We start from the raw sequence: 17,308 nt of genomic DNA, 5'->3' as shown, positions 1-17,308 counted from the left end.
AAAAAGAACAGTCCTAGCGAAAGGCTTCTTGAGTGGAATGCTGTAACTCTGTGAGATGAATTAACAGATCTCAGAGAAGTTTCTCAGAAAGCTTCTTTCTCACTTTTAGCGGCAGATATTTCCTTTGGCCCTATAGTCTTCAAAGGGATCCAAAATAACAGTTCTCCGATTCCATAGAAATAAGGCTATCAAACAGCTCTAGGAAATACAGCTGTAACTCAGTGAGTGGAAGTCACATAATACTAAACCGTTTCTCAGAAAGCCTCTTTCAGTTTTTAACTGAAGCTAAATCCTTTCTCACCGTAGCCCTCTATGGGCTTCAAAATATCACTTTGAAAATACAGCAAGAACAGTCTTAGCGAAAGGCTTCTAGAGGGGAAAGCTGTAACTCTGTTAGGTGAATTAACAGAACACAAAGCAGTTTCTCAGGAATGTTCTTTACAGTTTTTATCTGAAGATATTTCCTTTTCTCCATAGCGCTCTATGGGCTACCAAATATCACATTTCAAATTCCACAAGAACAGTCTTAGCGAAAGACTTCCTGAGGGGAAAGCTGTAAGTCTGTGAGATGAATTAAAAGAACACAAAGCAATTTCTCAGAAAGCTTCTTTCCAGTTTTTATCGGAGGATATTTCGTTTTCACCATAGCCGTCTATTGGCTACCAAATATCATTTTTCAAATTGTGCAAGAATAATCTTAGCGAAAGGCTTCTTGAGGGGAAAGCTGCAACTCTGTGAAATGAATTCGCAAATCACAAAGAAGTTTCTCAGAAAGCTTCTTTCTAACTTTAACGACGGATATTTCCTTTGGCCCTTCAGTCTTCAAAGGGATCCGAAATAACAGTTCTCAGATTCCACAGAAATAAGACTGCCAAACAGCTCTACGAAATACAGCTGTAACTCAGTGAGTGGAAGTCATATATCACAAAGCAGTTTCTCAGAAAGCTTCTTTTCAGTTTTTAACGGAAGATATATCCTTTTTCACTATAGGTCACTATGAGCTTCCAAATATCACTTTGCATATTCCACAAGAACTGTCTTAGCGAAAGGCTTCTTGAAGGGAAACCTGTAACTCTGTGAGATGAATTAACAAAACACAAAGCAGTTTCTCAGAATGGTTCTTTTCAGTTTTTATCTTAGGATATTTACGTTTTCACCATCGACTTCTATGGGCTTACAAATATCACTTTGCAAATTCCACAAGAACAGTCTTAGCGAAAGGCTTCTAGAGGGGAAAGCTGAAACTCTGTGAGGTGAATTAACAGAATACAAAGCAGTTTCTCAGAAAGTTTCTTTCCAGTTTTTAACTGAAGGTATTTCCTTTTTCACCATAGCCCTCGACGGGCTTTCAAATATCACTTTGCAAATTCCACAAGAACAGTCTTAGCGAACGGCTTCTTGAGGGGAAAGCTGAAACTCTGTCAGATAAATTAACAGAACACAAAACAGTTTGTTGGAAAGCTTCTTTCCATTTTTGATCCGAGGACATTTCCTTTTACACCATAGCCCTCTCACGGCTTCCAAATATCACTTTGCAAATTCCCCAAGAACCGACTTAGCGAAAGACTTCTGGAGGGGAAAGCTGTAACTCTGTGAGAGGAATTAACAGAAAACAAAGCAGTTTCTCAGAAAGCTTCTTTCCAGTTTTTAATTGAAGATATTTCCTTTTTCACCATATCCCTCCATGGGCTTCCAAATATCACATTGCAAATTCCACAAGAACAGTCTTAGCGAAATGCTTCTTGAGGGGTAAGCTGTAACTCTGTGAGATGAATTAACAGAACACAAAGCAGTTTCTCAGAAAACTTCTTTCCAGTTTTTATGTGAGGAAATTTCCTTTTTAAACGTACCCCTCTATGGGCTTCCAAATATCACTTTGTAAACTCCACAAGAACAGTCTTAGCGAAAGGATTCTTGATAGGAAAGCTGTAACTCTGTGCATGAATTAACAGAACACAAAGAAGTTTCTCAGAAAGCTTCTCTCCAGTTTTTAACTGAAGATATTTCCTTTTTCACCATAGCGCTCTATGGGCTTCCAAATATCTCTTTGGAAATTCCAGAAGAACAGTCTTAGTGAAGGGCTTCTTGAGGGTAGAGCTGTAATACTGTGAGATGAATTAACAAAACACAAAGCAGTTTCTCAGAAAGCTTCTTTCCAGTTTTTATGTGAGGAAATTTCCTTTTTAACCGTACCCCTCTATGGGCTTCCAAATATCACTTTGTAAACTCCACAAGAACAGTCTTAGCGAAAGGATTCGTGATAGGAAAGGTGTAACTCTGTGTATGAATTAACAGAACACAAAGCAGTTTCTCAGAAAGCTTCTCTCCAGTTTTTAACTGAAGATATTTCCATTTTCACCATAGCCCTCTATGAGCTTCCAAATATCATTTTGCAAATTTCACAACAACAGTCTTAATGAACGGCTTCTTGAGGGGGAAGCTATAACTCTGTGAGATGAATTAACGGTACGCAAAACAGTTTCTCAAAAAGCTTCTTTTCAGTTTTTATCTTAGGATATTTCCTTTTTCACCATAGCCCTCTATTGTTTTCCAAATATCACTTTGCAAATTCCACGAGAACAGTCTTAGCGAAAGGCCTCTTGAGGGGAAACTGTAGCTCTGTGAGATCAATTCACAGAACTCAAAGAAGTTTCTCAGAAAGCTTCTTTCACACTTTTAGTGGCGGATATTTCCTTTGGACCTATAGTCTTCAAAGAGATCCGAAGTAACATTTCTCAGATTCCACAGAAATAAGCCTAGCCAACAGTTCTACGAAATACAGCTGTTTCTCAGTGACAGGAAATCACATATCACAAAGCAGTTCCTCGGAAAGCTTCTTTTCACTTTTTAACTGAAGCTATATCCTTTTTCACCATAGCGACGTATGGACTTCCAAAGACCACTTTGGAAATTCCACAAGAACAGTCTTGGTGAAAGGCTTCTTGAGGGGAAAGCTGTAACTCTGTGAGATGAACTAAGAGAACACAAAACCGTTTCTCAGAAAGCTTCTTTCCAGTTTTTAACTGAAGATATTTCCCTTTTCACCATAGCCCTCTATGGGCTTCCAAATATCAATTTGAAAATAACACAAGATCAGTCTTAGTGAATGGCTTTTTGTTCGGGAAGCTGTAACTCTCTGAGATGAATTAACAAAACACAAAGCAGTTTCTCAGAAAGCTTCTTTTCAGTTTTTATCTTACGATATTTCCTTTTTCACCATAGTTCTCTAAGCACTTCCAAATATCACTTCGCAAATTTCACAAGAACAGTCTTAGTAAACGACTTCTTGAGGGGAATGCTGTACCTCTGTGAGATGGATTAACAGAACACAAAGCAGTTTCTCAGAAACGTTCTTTCCACTTTTTAACTGAAGATATTTCCTTTTTCCCCATAGCACTCTATGGGCTTCCAAATATCACTTTGCAAAATCCACGAGAACAGTCTTAGTGAACGGTTTCTTGAGGGGAAAGCTGTAAGTCTGTGAGATGAATTCAGAGAACACAAAGCAGTTTCTCAGAAATTTTCTTTTCAGTTTTTATCTTAGGATATTTTCTTTTCAACCATAGATCTCTATGGTTTTCCATATACCTTTTTCCAAATTCCACAAAAACAGCTTTAGCGAAAGTTTTCTTGAGGGGAGAGCCGTAATTCTGTGAGATGAATTAACAGAACACAAAGCAATTTCTCAGAAAGCTACTTTCCAGTTTTTATCTGAAGATATTTCCTTTACACCATGGTCCTCTATGGGCTTCCAAATATCACTTTGCAAATTCCACAAGAACAGTCTTACTGAACGACTTCTTGAGGGGAAAGCTGTAATTCTCTAAGATGAATTAACAGAACACAAAGTCGTTTCTCAGAAAGCTTCTTTTCAGTTCTTATCTTAGGAAATTTCTTTTTCACCACAGCCCTCTATGGGCTTCCAAATGTCACTTTGCAAATTCCACAAGAACAGTCTTAGCGGAATGCTTCTTGAGGGGAATGGTGTAACACTGTCAGATGAATTAACAGAACACAAAGCAGTTTCTCAGAAAACTTCTTTCCAGTTTATAACTGAAGATATTTCCTTTTTCACCATAGCCCCCTCTGGGTTTCCAAATATCACTTTGAAAATTCCACAAGAACGGTCTTAATGAACGGTTTCTGGAGGGCAAAGCTGTAACTGTGTGAGATGAATTAACGGAACACAAAGTAGTTTCTCAAGAAGCTTCTTTCTAGTTTTCATCTGAGGACATTTCCTTTTTCACCATAGCCCTCTATGGGCTTCCAAATTTCACTTTGCAAATTCCACAAGAACAGTCATAGCGAAAGGCTTCTCGAGGGGAAAGCTGTAACTCTGTGAGATGAATTAACAGAAAACAAAGCAGTTTCTCAGAAAGCTTCTATACAGTTTCTAACTGAAGATATTCCTTTTTTCACCATAACCCTATATGGGCTTCCAAATATTACTTTGCGAATTACACAAGAACAGTCATAGCGAAAGGCTTCTCGAGGGGAAAGCTGTAACTCTGTGAGATGAATTAAGAGAACACAAAGCAGTTTTTCAGAAAGCTTATTTTCAGTTTTTATCTTAGGTTATTTCCTTTTTCACTGTAGACCTCTGTAGGCTTCTAAATATCACTTCCCAAATTCGACAAGAACAGTCTTAGGGAAAGGCTTCGTGAGGGGAAAGCTGTAACTTTGTGAGATGAATTAACAGAACACAACGCAGTGTCTCAGAAAGCTTCTTTCCCGTTTTAAACCGAAGATACTTCCTTTTCACCATAGCTCTCTATGGCCTTCGAAATGTCACTTTGCAAATTCCACAAGAACAGTCATAGCGAAAGGCTTCCTCAGGGGAAAGCTGTAACTCTGTGGGATGAATTCACAGATCAGAAAGCTGTTTCTCAGAAAGCTTCTTTCTCACTTTTATGGCGGATATTTCCTTTGGCCCTATAGTCTTCAAAGGGAACCGAATTATCCCTTCTCAGATTCCACAGAAATAAGGTTAGGAAACAGCTCTATGACATATAGCTCTCACTCAGTGAGTGGAAGTCACATATCACAAAGCAGTTTCTCAGAAATGTTCTTTTCAGTTTTTATCTTAGGATATTTCCTTTTTCACCCTAGCCCTCTATGGGCTTACAAATACCACTCTGCAAATTCCACAAGAACAGTCTTACCAAAAGGCTTCTTAAGGGGAAAGCTGTAACTCTGTGAGGTGAATTAACAGAACACAAAGCAGTTTCTCAGAAAGCTTCTTTTCAGCTTTTATCTTAGGATATTTCCTTTTTCACCATAGCCCTATAAGGGCTTACAAATATCACTATGAGTATTACACAAGAAGAGTCTTAGCAAAAGTCTTTTTGAGGGTAAAGCTGTAACTCTTTGAGATGAATTAACAGAACACAAAGCAGTTTCTTAGAAAGCTTCTTTCCATTTTTTAACTGAAGGTATTTCCCTTTTCACCACAGCCGTCTATGGGCTTCGAAATATCACTTTGCAAATTCAAACAGAACAGTCCGAGCGAAAGGCTTCTTGAGTGGAATGCTGTAACTCTGTGAGATGAATTAACAGATCTCAGAGAAGTTTCTCAGAAAGCTTCTTTCTCACTTTTAGCGGCAGATATTTCCTTTGGCCCTATAGTCTTCAAAGGGATCCAAAATAACAGTTCTCCGATTCCATAGAAATAAGGCTATCAAACAGCTCTAGGAAATACAGCTGTAACTCAGTGAGTGGAAGTCACATAATACTAAACCGTTTCTCAGAAAGCCTCTTTCAGTTTTTAACTGAAGCTAAATCCTTTCTCACCGTAGCCCTCTATGGGCTTCAAAATATCACTTTGAAAATACAGCAAGAACAGTCTTAGCGAAAGGCTTCTAGAGGGGAAAGCTGTAACTCTGTTAGGTAAATTAACAGAACACAAAGCAGTTTCTCAGGAATGTTCTTTACAGTTTTTATCTGAAGATATTTCCTTTTCTCCATAGCGCTCTATGGGCTACCAAATATCACATTTCAAATTCCACAAGAACAGTCTTAGCGAAAGACTTCCTGAGGGGAAAGCTGTAAGTCTGTGAGATGAATTAAAAGAACACAAAGCAATTTCTCAGAAAGCTTCTTTCCAGTTTTTATCGGAGGATATTTCGTTTTCACCATAGCCGTCTATTGGCTACCAAATATCATTTTTCAAATTGTGCAAGAATAATCTTAGCGAAAGGCTTCTTGAGGGGAAAGCTGCAACTCTGTGAAATGAATTCGCAAATCACAAAGAAGTTTCTCAGAAAGCTTCTTTCTAACTTTAACGACGGATATTTCCTTTGGCCCTTCAGTCTTCAAAGGGATCCGAAATAACAGTTCTCAGATTCCACAGAAATAAGACTGCCAAACAGCTCTACGAAATACAGCTGTAACTCAGTGAGTGGAAGTCATATATCACAAAGCAGTTTCTCAGAAAGCTTCTTTTCAGTTTTTAACGGAAGATATATCCTTTTTCACTATAGGTCACTATGAGCTTCCAAATATCACTTTGCATATTCCACAAGAACTGTCTTAGCGAAAGGCTTCTTGAAGGGAAACCTGTAACTCTGTGAGATGAATTAACAAAACACAAAGCAGTTTCTCAGAATGGTTCTTTTCAGTTTTTATCTTAGGATATTTACGTTTTCACCATCGACTTCTATGGGCTTACAAATATCACTTTGCAAATTCCACAAGAACAGTCTTAGCGAAAGGCTTCTAGAGGGGAAAGCTGAAACTCTGTGAGGTGAATTAACAGAATACAAAGCAGTTTCTCAGAAAGTTTCTTTCCAGTTTTTAACTGAAGGTATTTCCTTTTTCACCATAGCCCTCGACGGGCTTTCAAATATCACTTTGCAAATTCCACAAGAACAGTCTTAGCGAACGGCTTCTTGAGGGGAAAGCTGAAACTCTGTCAGATAAATTAACAGAACACAAAACAGTTTGTTGGAAAGCTTCTTTCCATTTTTGATCCGAGGACATTTCCTTTTACACCATAGCCCTCTCACGGCTTCCAAATATCACTTTGCAAATTCCCCAAGAACCGTCTTAGCGAAAGACTTCTGGAGGGGAAAGCTGTAACTCTGTGAGAGGAATTAACAGAAAACAAAGCAGTTTCTCAGAAAGCTTCTTTCCAGTTTTTAATTGAAGATATTTCCTTTTTCACCATATCCCTCCATGGGCTTCCAAATATCACATTACAAATTCCACAAGAACAGTCTTAGCGAAATGCTTCTTGAGGGGTAAGCTGTAACTCTGTGAGATGAATTAACAGAACACAAAGCAGTTTCTCAGAAAACTTCTTTCCAGTTTTTATGTGAGGAAATTTCCTTTTTAAACGTACCCCTCTATGGGCTTCCAAATATCACTTTGTAAACTCCACAAGAACAGTCTTAGCGAAAGGATTCTTGATAGGAAAGCTGTAACTCTGTGCATGAATTAACAGAACACAAAGAAGTTTCTCAGAAAGCTTCTCTCCAGTTTTTAACTGAAGATATTTCCTTTTTCACCATAGCGCTCTATGGGCTTCCAAATATCTCTTTGGAAATTCCAGAAGAACAGTCTTAGTGAAGGGCTTCTTGAGGGTAGAGCTGTAATACTGTGAGATGAATTAACAAAACACAAAGCAGTTTCTCAGAAAGCTTCTTTCCAGTTTTTATGTGAGGAAATTTCCTTTTTAACCGTACCCCTCTATGGGCTTCCAAATATCACTTTGTAAACTCCACAAGAACAGTCTTAGCGAAAGGATTCGTGATAGGAAAGGTGTAACTCTGTGTATGAATTAACAGAACACAAAGCAGTTTCTCAGAAAGCTTCTCTCCAGTTTTTAACTGAAGATATTTCCATTTTCACCATAGCCCTCTATGAGCTTCCAAATATCATTTTGCAAATTTCACAACAACAGTCTTAATGAACGGCTTCTTGAGGGGGAAGCTATAACTCTGTGAGATGAATTAACGGTACGCAAAACAGTTTCTCAAAAAGCTTCTTTTCAGTTTTTATCTTAGGATATTTCCTTTTTCACCATAGCCCTCTATTGTTTTCCAAATATCACTTTGCAAATTCCACGAGAACAGTCTTAGCGAAAGGCCTCTTGAGGGGAAACTGTAGCTCTGTGAGATCAATTCACAGAACTCAAAGAAGTTTCTCAGAAAGCTTCTTTCACACTTTTAGTGGCGGATATTTCCTTTGGACCTATAGTCTTCAAAGAGATCCGAAGTAACATTTCTCAGATTCCACAGAAATAAGCCTAGCCAACAGTTCTACGAAATACAGCTGTTTCTCAGTGACAGGAAATCACATATCACAAAGCAGTTCCTCGGAAAGCTTCTTTTCACTTTTTAACTGAAGCTATATCCTTTTTCACCATAGCGACGTATGGACTTCCAAAGACCACTTTGGAAATTCCACAAGAACAGTCTTGGTGAAAGGCTTCTTGAGGGGAAAGCTGTAACTCTGTGAGATGAACTAAGAGAACACAAAACCGTTTCTCAGAAAGCTTCTTTCCAGTTTTTAACTGAAGATATTTCCCTTTTCACCATAGCCCTCTATGGGCTTCCAAATATCAATTTGAAAATAACACAAGATCAGTCTTAGTGAATGGCTTTTTGTTCGGGAAGCTGTAACTCTCTGAGATGAATTAACAAAACACAAAGCAGTTTCTCAGAAAGCTTCTTTTCAGTTTTTATCTTACGATATTTCCTTTTTCACCATAGTTCTCTAAGCACTTCCAAATATCACTTCGCAAATTTCACAAGAACAGTCTTAGTAAACGACTTCTTGAGGGGAATGCTGTACCTCTGTGAGATGGATTAACAGAACACAAAGCAGTTTCTCAGAAACGTTCTTTCCACTTTTTAACTGAAGATATTTCCTTTTTCCCCATAGCACTCTATGGGCTTCCAAATATCACTTTGCAAAATCCACGAGAACAGTCTTAGTGAACGGTTTCTTGAGGGGAAAGCTGTAAGTCTGTGAGATGAATTCAGAGAACACAAAGCAGTTTCTCAGAAATTTTCTTTTCAGTTTTTATCTTAGGATATTTTCTTTTCAACCATAGATCTCTATGGTTTTCCATATACCTTTTTCCAAATTCCACAAAAACAGCTTTAGCGAAAGTTTTCTTGAGGGGAGAGCCGTAATTCTGTGAGATGAATTAACAGAACACAAAGCAATTTCTCAGAAAGCTACTTTCCAGTTTTTATCTGAAGATATTTCCTTTACACCATGGTCCTCTATGGGCTTCCAAATATCACTTTGCAAATTCCACAAGAACAGTCTTACTGAACGACTTCTTGAGGGGAAAGCTGTAATTCTCTAAGATGAATTAACAGAACACAAAGTCGTTTCTCAGAAAGCTTCTTTTCAGTTCTTATCTTAGGAAATTTCTTTTTCACCACAGCCCTCTATGGGCTTCCAAATGTCACTTTGCAAATTCCACAAGAACAGTCTTAGCGGAATGCTTCTTGAGGGGAAAGGTGTAACACTGTCAGATGAATTAACAGAACACAAAGCAGTTTCTCAGAAAACTTCTTTCCAGTTTATAACTGAAGATATTTCCTTTTTCACCATAGCCCCCTCTGGGTTTCCAAATATCACTTTGAAAATTCCACAAGAACGGTCTTAATGAACGGTTTCTGGAGGGCAAAGCTGTAACTGTGTGAGATGAATTAACGGAACACAAAGTAGTTTCTCAAGAAGCTTCTTTCTAGTTTTCATCTGAGGACATTTCCTTTTTCACCATAGCCCTCTATGGGCTTCCAAATTTCACTTTGCAAATTCCACAAGAACAGTCATAGCGAAAGGCTTCTCGAGGGGAAAGCTGTAACTCTGTGAGATGAATTAACAGAAAACAAAGCAGTTTCTCAGAAAGCTTCTATACAGTTTCTAACTGAAGATATTCCTTTTTTCACCATAACCCTATATGGGCTTCCAAATATTACTTTGCGAATTACACAAGAACAGGCATAGCGAAAGGCTTCTCGAGGGGAAAGCTGTAACTCTGTGAGATGAATTAACAGAACACAAAGCAGTTTCTCAGAAAGCTTCTTTCCAGTTTTTATCTAAGGACATTTCCTTTCTCTCCCTAGCCCTCTATGGGCTTCCAAATATCACTTTGCAAATTCCACAAGAACAGCCTTAGCGAAAGACTTCTTGAGGGGAAAGCTGTAACTCTGTGAGATGAATTAAGAGAACACAAAGCAGTTTTTCAGAAAGCTTATTTTCAGTTTTTATCTTAGGTTATTTCCTTTTTCACTGTAGACCTCTGTAGGCTTCTAAATATCACTTCCCAAATTCGACAAGAACAGTCTTAGGGAAAGGCTTCGTGAGGGGAAAGCTGTAACTTTGTGAGATGAATTAACAGAACACAACGCAGTGTCTCAGAAAGCTTCTTTCCCGTTTTAAACCGAAGATACTTCCTTTTCACCATAGCTCTCTATGGCCTTCGAAATGTCACTTTGCAAATTCCACAAGAACAGTCATAGCGAAAGGCTTCCTCAGGGGAAAGCTGTAACTCTGTGGGATGAATTCACAGATCAGAAAGCTGTTTCTCAGAAAGCTTCTTTCTCACTTTTATGGCGGATATTTCCTTTGGCCCTATAGTCTTCAAAGGGAACCGAATTATCCCTTCTCAGATTCCACAGAAATAAGGTTAGGAAACAGCTCTATGACATATAGCTCTCACTCAGTGAGTGGAAGTCACATATCACAAAGCAGTTTCTCAGAAATGTTCTTTTCAGTTTTTATCTTAGGATATTTCCTTTTTCACCCTAGCCCTCTATGGGCTTACAAATACCACTCTGCAAATTCCACAAGAACAGTCTTACCAAAAGGCTTCTTAAGGGGAAAGCTGTAACTCTGTGAGGTGAATTAACAGAACACAAAGCAGTTTCTCAGAAAGCTTCTTTTCAGCTTTTATCTTAGGATATTTCCTTTTTCACCATAGCCCTATAAGGGCTTACAAATATCACTATGAGTATTACACAAGAAGAGTCTTAGCAAAAGTCTTTTTGAGGGTAAAGCTGTAACTCTTTGAGATGAATTAACAGAACACAAAGCAGTTTCTTAGAAAGCTTCTTTCCATTTTTTAACTGAAGGTATTTCCCTTTTCACCACAGCCGTCTATGGGCTTCGAAATATCACTTTGCAAATTCAAACAGAACAGTCCGAGCGAAAGGCTTCTTGAGTGGAATGCTGTAACTCTGTGAGATGAATTAACAGATCTCAGAGAAGTTTCTCAGAAAGCTTCTTTCTCACTTTTAGCGGCAGATATTTCCTTTGGCCCTATAGTCTTCAAAGGGATCCAAAATAACAGTTCTCCGATTCCATAGAAATAAGGCTATCAAACAGCTCTAGGAAATACAGCTGTAACTCAGTGAGTGGAAGTCACATAATACTAAACCGTTTCTCAGAAAGCCTCTTTCAGTTTTTAACTGAAGCTAAATCCTTTCTCACCGTAGCCCTCTATGGGCTTCAAAATATCACTTTGAAAATACAGCAAGAACAGTCTTAGCGAAAGGCTTCTAGAGGGGAAAGCTGTAACTCTGTTAGGTGAATTAACAGAACACAAAGCAGTTTCTCAGGAATGTTCTTTACAGTTTTTATCTGAAGATATTTCCTTTTCTCCATAGCGCTCTATGGGCTACCAAATATCACATTTCAAATTCCACAAGAACAGTCTTAGCGAAAGACTTCCTGAGGGGAAAGCTGTAAGTCTGTGAGATGAATTAAAAGAACACAAAGCAATTTCTCAGAAAGCTTCTTTCCAGTTTTTATCGGAGGATATTTCGTTTTCACCATAGCCGTCTATTGGCTTCCAAATATCATTTTTCAAATTGTGCAAGAATAATCTTAGCGAAAGGCTTCTTGAGGGGAAAGCTGCAACTCTGTGAAATGAATTCGCAAATCACAAAGAAGTTTCTCAGAAAGCTTCTTTCTAACTTTAACGACGGATATTTCCTTTGGCCCTTCAGTCTTCAAAGGGATCCGAAATAACAGTTCTCAGATTCCACAGAAATAAGACTGCCAAACAGCTCTACGAAATACAGCTGTAACTCAGTGAGTGGAAGTCATATATCACAAAGCAGTTTCTCAGAAAGCTTCTTTTCAGTTTTTAACGGAAGATATATCCTTTTTCACTATAGGTCACTATGAGCTTCCAAATATCACTTTGCATATTCCACAAGAACTGTCTTAGCGAAAGGCTTCTTGAAGGGAAACCTGTAACTCTGTGAGATGAATTAACAAAACACAAAGCAGTTTCTCAGAATGGTTCTTTTCAGTTTTTATCTTAGGATATTTACGTTTTCACCATCGACTTCTATGGGCTTACAAATATCACTTTGCAAATTCCACAAGAACAGTCTTAGCGAAAGGCTTCTAGAGGGGAAAGCTGAAACTCTGTGAGGTGAATTAACAGAATACAAAGCAGTTTCTCAGAAAGTTTCTTTCCAGTTTTTAACTGAAGGTATTTCCTTTTTCACCATAGCCCTCGACGGGCTTTCAAATATCACTTTGCAAATTCCACAAGAACAGTCTTAGCGAACGGCTTCTTGAGGGGAAAGCTGAAACTCTGTCAGATAAATTAACAGAACACAAAACAGTTTGTTGGAAAGCTTCTTTCCATTTTTGATCCGAGGACATTTCCTTTTACACCATAGCCCTCTCACGGCTTCCAAATATCACTTTGCAAATTCCACAAGAACCGTCTTAGCGAAAGACTTCTGGAGGGGAAAGCTGTAACTCTGTGAGAGGAATTAACAGAAAACAAAGCAGTTTCTCAGAAAGCTTCTTTCCAGTTTTTAATTGAAGATATTTCCTTTTTCACCATATCCCTCCATGGGCTTCCAAATATCACATTGCAAATTCCACAAGAACAGTCTTAGCGAAATGCTTCTTGAGGGGTAAGCTGTAACTCTGTGAGATGAATTAACAGAACACAAAGCAGTTTCTCAGAAAACTTCTTTCCAGTTTTTATGTGAGGAAATTTCCTTTTTAAACGTACCCCTCTATGGGCTTCCAAATATCACTTTGTAAACTCCACAAGAACAGTCTTAGCGAAAGGATTCTTGATAGGAAAGCTGTAACTCTGTGCATGAATTAACAGAACACAAAGAAGTTTCTCAGAAAGCTTCTCTCCAGTTTTTAACTGAAGATATTTCCTTTTTCACCATAGCGCTCTATGGGCTTCCAAATATCTCTTTGGAAATTCCAGAAGAACAGTCTTAGTGAAGGGCTTCTTGAGGGTAGAGCTGTAATACTGTGAGATGAATTAACAAAACACAAAGCAGTTTCTCAGAAAGCTTCTTTCCAGTTTTTATGTGAGGAAATTTCCTTTTTAACCGTACCCCTCTATGGGCTTCCAAATATCACTTTGTAAACTCCACAAGAACAGTCTTAGCGAAAGGATTCGTGATAGGAAAGGTGTAACTCTGTGTATGAATTAACAGAACACAAAGCAGTTTCTCAGAAAGCTTCTCTCCAGTTTTTAACTGAAGATATTTCCATTTTCACCATAGCCCTCTATGAGCTTCCAAATATCATTTTGCAAATTTCACAACAACAGTCTTAATGAACGGCTTCTTGAGGGGGAAGCTATAACTCTGTGAGATGAATTAACGGTACGCAAAACAGTTTCTCAAAAAGCTTCTTTTCAGTTTTTATCTTAGGATATTTCCTTTTTCACCATAGCCCTCTATTGTTTTCCAAATATCACTTTGCAAATTCCACGAGAACAGTCTTAGCGAAAGGCCTCTTGAGGGGAAACTGTAGCTCTGTGAGATCAATTCACAGAACTCAAAGAAGTTTCTCAGAAAGCTTCTTTCACACTTTTAGTGGCGGATATTTCCTTTGGACCTATAGTCTTCAAAGAGATCCGAAGTAACATTTCTCAGATTCCACAGAAATAAGCCTAGCCAACAGTTCTACGAAATACAGCTGTTTCTCAGTGACAGGAAATCACATATCACAAAGCAGTTCCTCGGAAAGCTTCTTTTCACTTTTTAACTGAAGCTATATCCTTTTTCACCATAGCGACGTATGGACTTCCAAAGACCACTTTGGAAATTCCACAAGAACAGTCTTGGTGAAAGGCTTCTTGAGGGGAAAGCTGTAACTCTGTGAGATGAACTAAGAGAACACAAAACCGTTTCTCAGAAAGCTTCTTTCCAGTTTTTAACTGAAGATATTTCCCTTTTCACCATAGCCCTCTATGGGCTTCCAAATATCAATTTGAAAATAACACAAGATCAGTCTTAGTGAATGGCTTTTTGTTCGGGAAGCTGTAACTCTCTGAGATGAATTAACAAAACACAAAGCAGTTTCTCAGAAAGCTTCTTTTCAGTTTTTATCTTACGATATTTCCTTTTTCACCATAGTTCTCTAAGCACTTCCAAATATCACTTCGCAAATTTCACAAGAACAGTCTTAGTAAACGACTTCTTGAGGGGAATGCTGTACCTCTGTGAGATGGATTAACAGAACACAAAGCAGTTTCTCAGAAACGTTCTTTCCACTTTTTAACTGAAGATATTTCCTTTTTCCCCATAGCACTCTATGGGCTTCCAAATATCACTTTGCAAAATCCACGAGAACAGTCTTAGTGAACGGTTTCTTGAGGGGAAAGCTGTAAGTCTGTGAGATGAATTCAGAGAACACAAAGCAGTTTCTCAGAAATTTTCTTTTCAGTTTTTATCTTAGGATATTTTCTTTTCAACCATAGATCTCTATGGTTTTCCATATACCTTTTTCCAAATTCCACAAAAACAGCTTTAGCGAAAGTTTTCTTGAGGGGAGAGCCGTAATTCTGTGAGATGAATTAACAGAACACAAAGCAATTTCTCAGAAAGCTACTTTCCAGTTTTTATCTGAAGATATTTCCTTTACACCATGGTCCTCTATGGGCTTCCAAATATCACTTTGCAAATTCCACAAGAACAGTCTTACTGAACGACTTCTTGAGGGGAAAGCTGTAATTCTCTAAGATGAATTAACAGAACACAAAGTCGTTTCTCAGAAAGCTTCTTTTCAGTTCTTATCTTAGGAAATTTCTTTTTCACCACAGCCCTCTATGGGCTTCCAAATGTCACTTTGCAAATTCCACAAGAACAGTCTTAGCGGAATGCTTCTTGAGGGGAAAGGTGTAACACTGTCAGATGAATTAACAGAACACAAAGCAGTTTCTCAGAAAACTTCTTTCCAGTTTATAACTGAAGATATTTCCTTTTTCACCATAGCCCCCTCTGGGTTTCCAAATATCACTTTGAAAATTCCACAAGAACGGTCTTAATGAACGGTTTCTGGAGGGCAAAGCTGTAACTGTGTGAGATGAATTAACGGAACACAAAGTAGTTTCTCAAGAAGCTTCTTTCTAGTTTTCATCTGAGGACATTTCCTTTTTCACCATAGCCCTCTATGGGCTTCCAAATTTCACTTTGCAAATTCCACAAGAACAGTCATAGCGAAAGGCTTCTCGAGGGGAAAGCTGTAACTCTGTGAGATGAATTAACAGAAAACAAAGCAGTTTCTCAGAAAGCTTCTATACAGTTTCTAACTGAAGATATTCCTTTTTTCACCATAACCCTATATGGGCTTCCAAATATTACTTTGCGAATTACACAAGAACAGGCATAGCGAAAGGCTTCTCGAGGGGAAAGCTGTAACTCTGTGAGATGAATTAACAGAACACAAAGCAGTTTCTCAGAAAGCTTCTTTCCAGTTTTTATCTAAGGACATTTCCTTTCTCTCCCTAGCCCTCTATGGGCTTCCAAATATCACTTTGCAAATTCCACAAGAACAGCCTTAGCGAAAGACTTCTTGAGGGGAAAGCTGTAACTCTGTGAGATGAATTAAGAGAACACAAAGCAGTTTTTCAGAAAGCTTATTTTCAGTTTTTATCTTAGGTTATTTCCTTTTTCACTGTAGACCTCTGTAGGCTTCTAAATATCACTTCCCAAATTCGACAAGAACAGTCTTAGGGAAAGGCTTCGTGAGGGGAAAGCTGTAACTTTGTGAGATGAATTAACAGAACACAACGCAGTGTCTCAGAAAGCTTCTTTCCCGTTTTAAACCGAAGATACTTCCTTTTCACCATAGCTCTCTATGGCCTTCGAAATGTCACTTTGCAAATTCCACAAGAACAGTCATAGCGAAAGGCTTCCTCAGGGGAAAGCTGTAACTCTGTGGGATGAATTCACAGATCAGAAAGCTGTTTCTCAGAAAGCTTCTTTCTCACTTTTATGGCGGATATTTCCTTTGGCCCTATAGTCTTCAAAGGGAACCGAATTATCCCTTCTCAGATTCCACAGAAATAAGGTTAGGAAACAGCTCTATGACATATAGCTCTCACTCAGTGAGTGGAAGTCACATATCACAAAGCAGTTTCTCAGAAATGTTCTTTTCAGTTTTTATCTTAGGATATTTCCTTTTTCACCCTAGCCCTCTATGGGCTTACAAATACCACTCTGCAAATTCCACAAGAACAGTCTTACCAAAAGGCTTCTTAAGGGGAAAGCTGTAACTCTGTGAGGTGAATTAACAGAACACAAAGCAGTTTCTCAGAAAGCTTCTTTTCAGCTTTTATCTTAGGATATTTCCTTTTTCACCATAGCCCTATAAGGGCTTACAAATATCACTATGAGTATTACACAAGAAGAGTCTTAGCAAAAGTCTTTTTGAGGGTAAAGCTGTAACTCTTTGAGATGAATTAACAGAACACAAAGCAGTTTCTTAGAAAGCTTCTTTCCATTTTTTAACTGAAGGTATTTCCCTTTTCACCACAGCCGTCTATGGGCTTCGAAATATCACTTTGCAAATTCAAACAGAACAGTCCGAGCGAAAGGCTTCTTGAGTGGAATGCTGTAACTCTGTGAGATGAATTAACAGATCTCAGAGAAGTTTCTCAGAAAGCTTCTTTCTCACTTTTAGCGGCAGATATTTCCTTTGGCCCTATAGTCTTCAAAGGGATCCAAAATAACAGTTCTCCGATTCCATAGAAATAAGGCTATCAAACAGCTCTAGGAAATACAGCTGTAACTCAGTGAGTGGAAGTCACATAATACTAAACCGTTTCTCAGAAAGCCTCTTTCAGTTTTTAACTGAAGCTAAATCCTTTCTCACCGTAGCCCTCTATGGGCTTCAAAATATCACTTTGAAAATACAGCAAGAACAGTCTTAGCGAAAGGCTTCTAGAGGGGAAAGCTGTAACTCTGTTAGGTGAATTAACAGAACACAAAGCAGTTTCTCAGGAATGTTCTTTACAGTTTTTATCTGAAGATATTTCCTTTTCTCCATAGCGCTCTATGGGCTACCAAAT

The sequence above is a fragment of the Chlorocebus sabaeus genome, unplaced genomic scaffold (assembly GCF_047675955.1).
Source record: "Chlorocebus sabaeus isolate Y175 unplaced genomic scaffold, mChlSab1.0.hap1 unalloc_scaffold_135, whole genome shotgun sequence".
NCBI classification, from domain to species: Eukaryota; Metazoa; Chordata; class Mammalia; order Primates; family Cercopithecidae; genus Chlorocebus; species Chlorocebus sabaeus.
The sequence above is the reverse complement of the archived record's forward strand: the minus strand, read 5'-3'. Positions refer to the sequence as shown.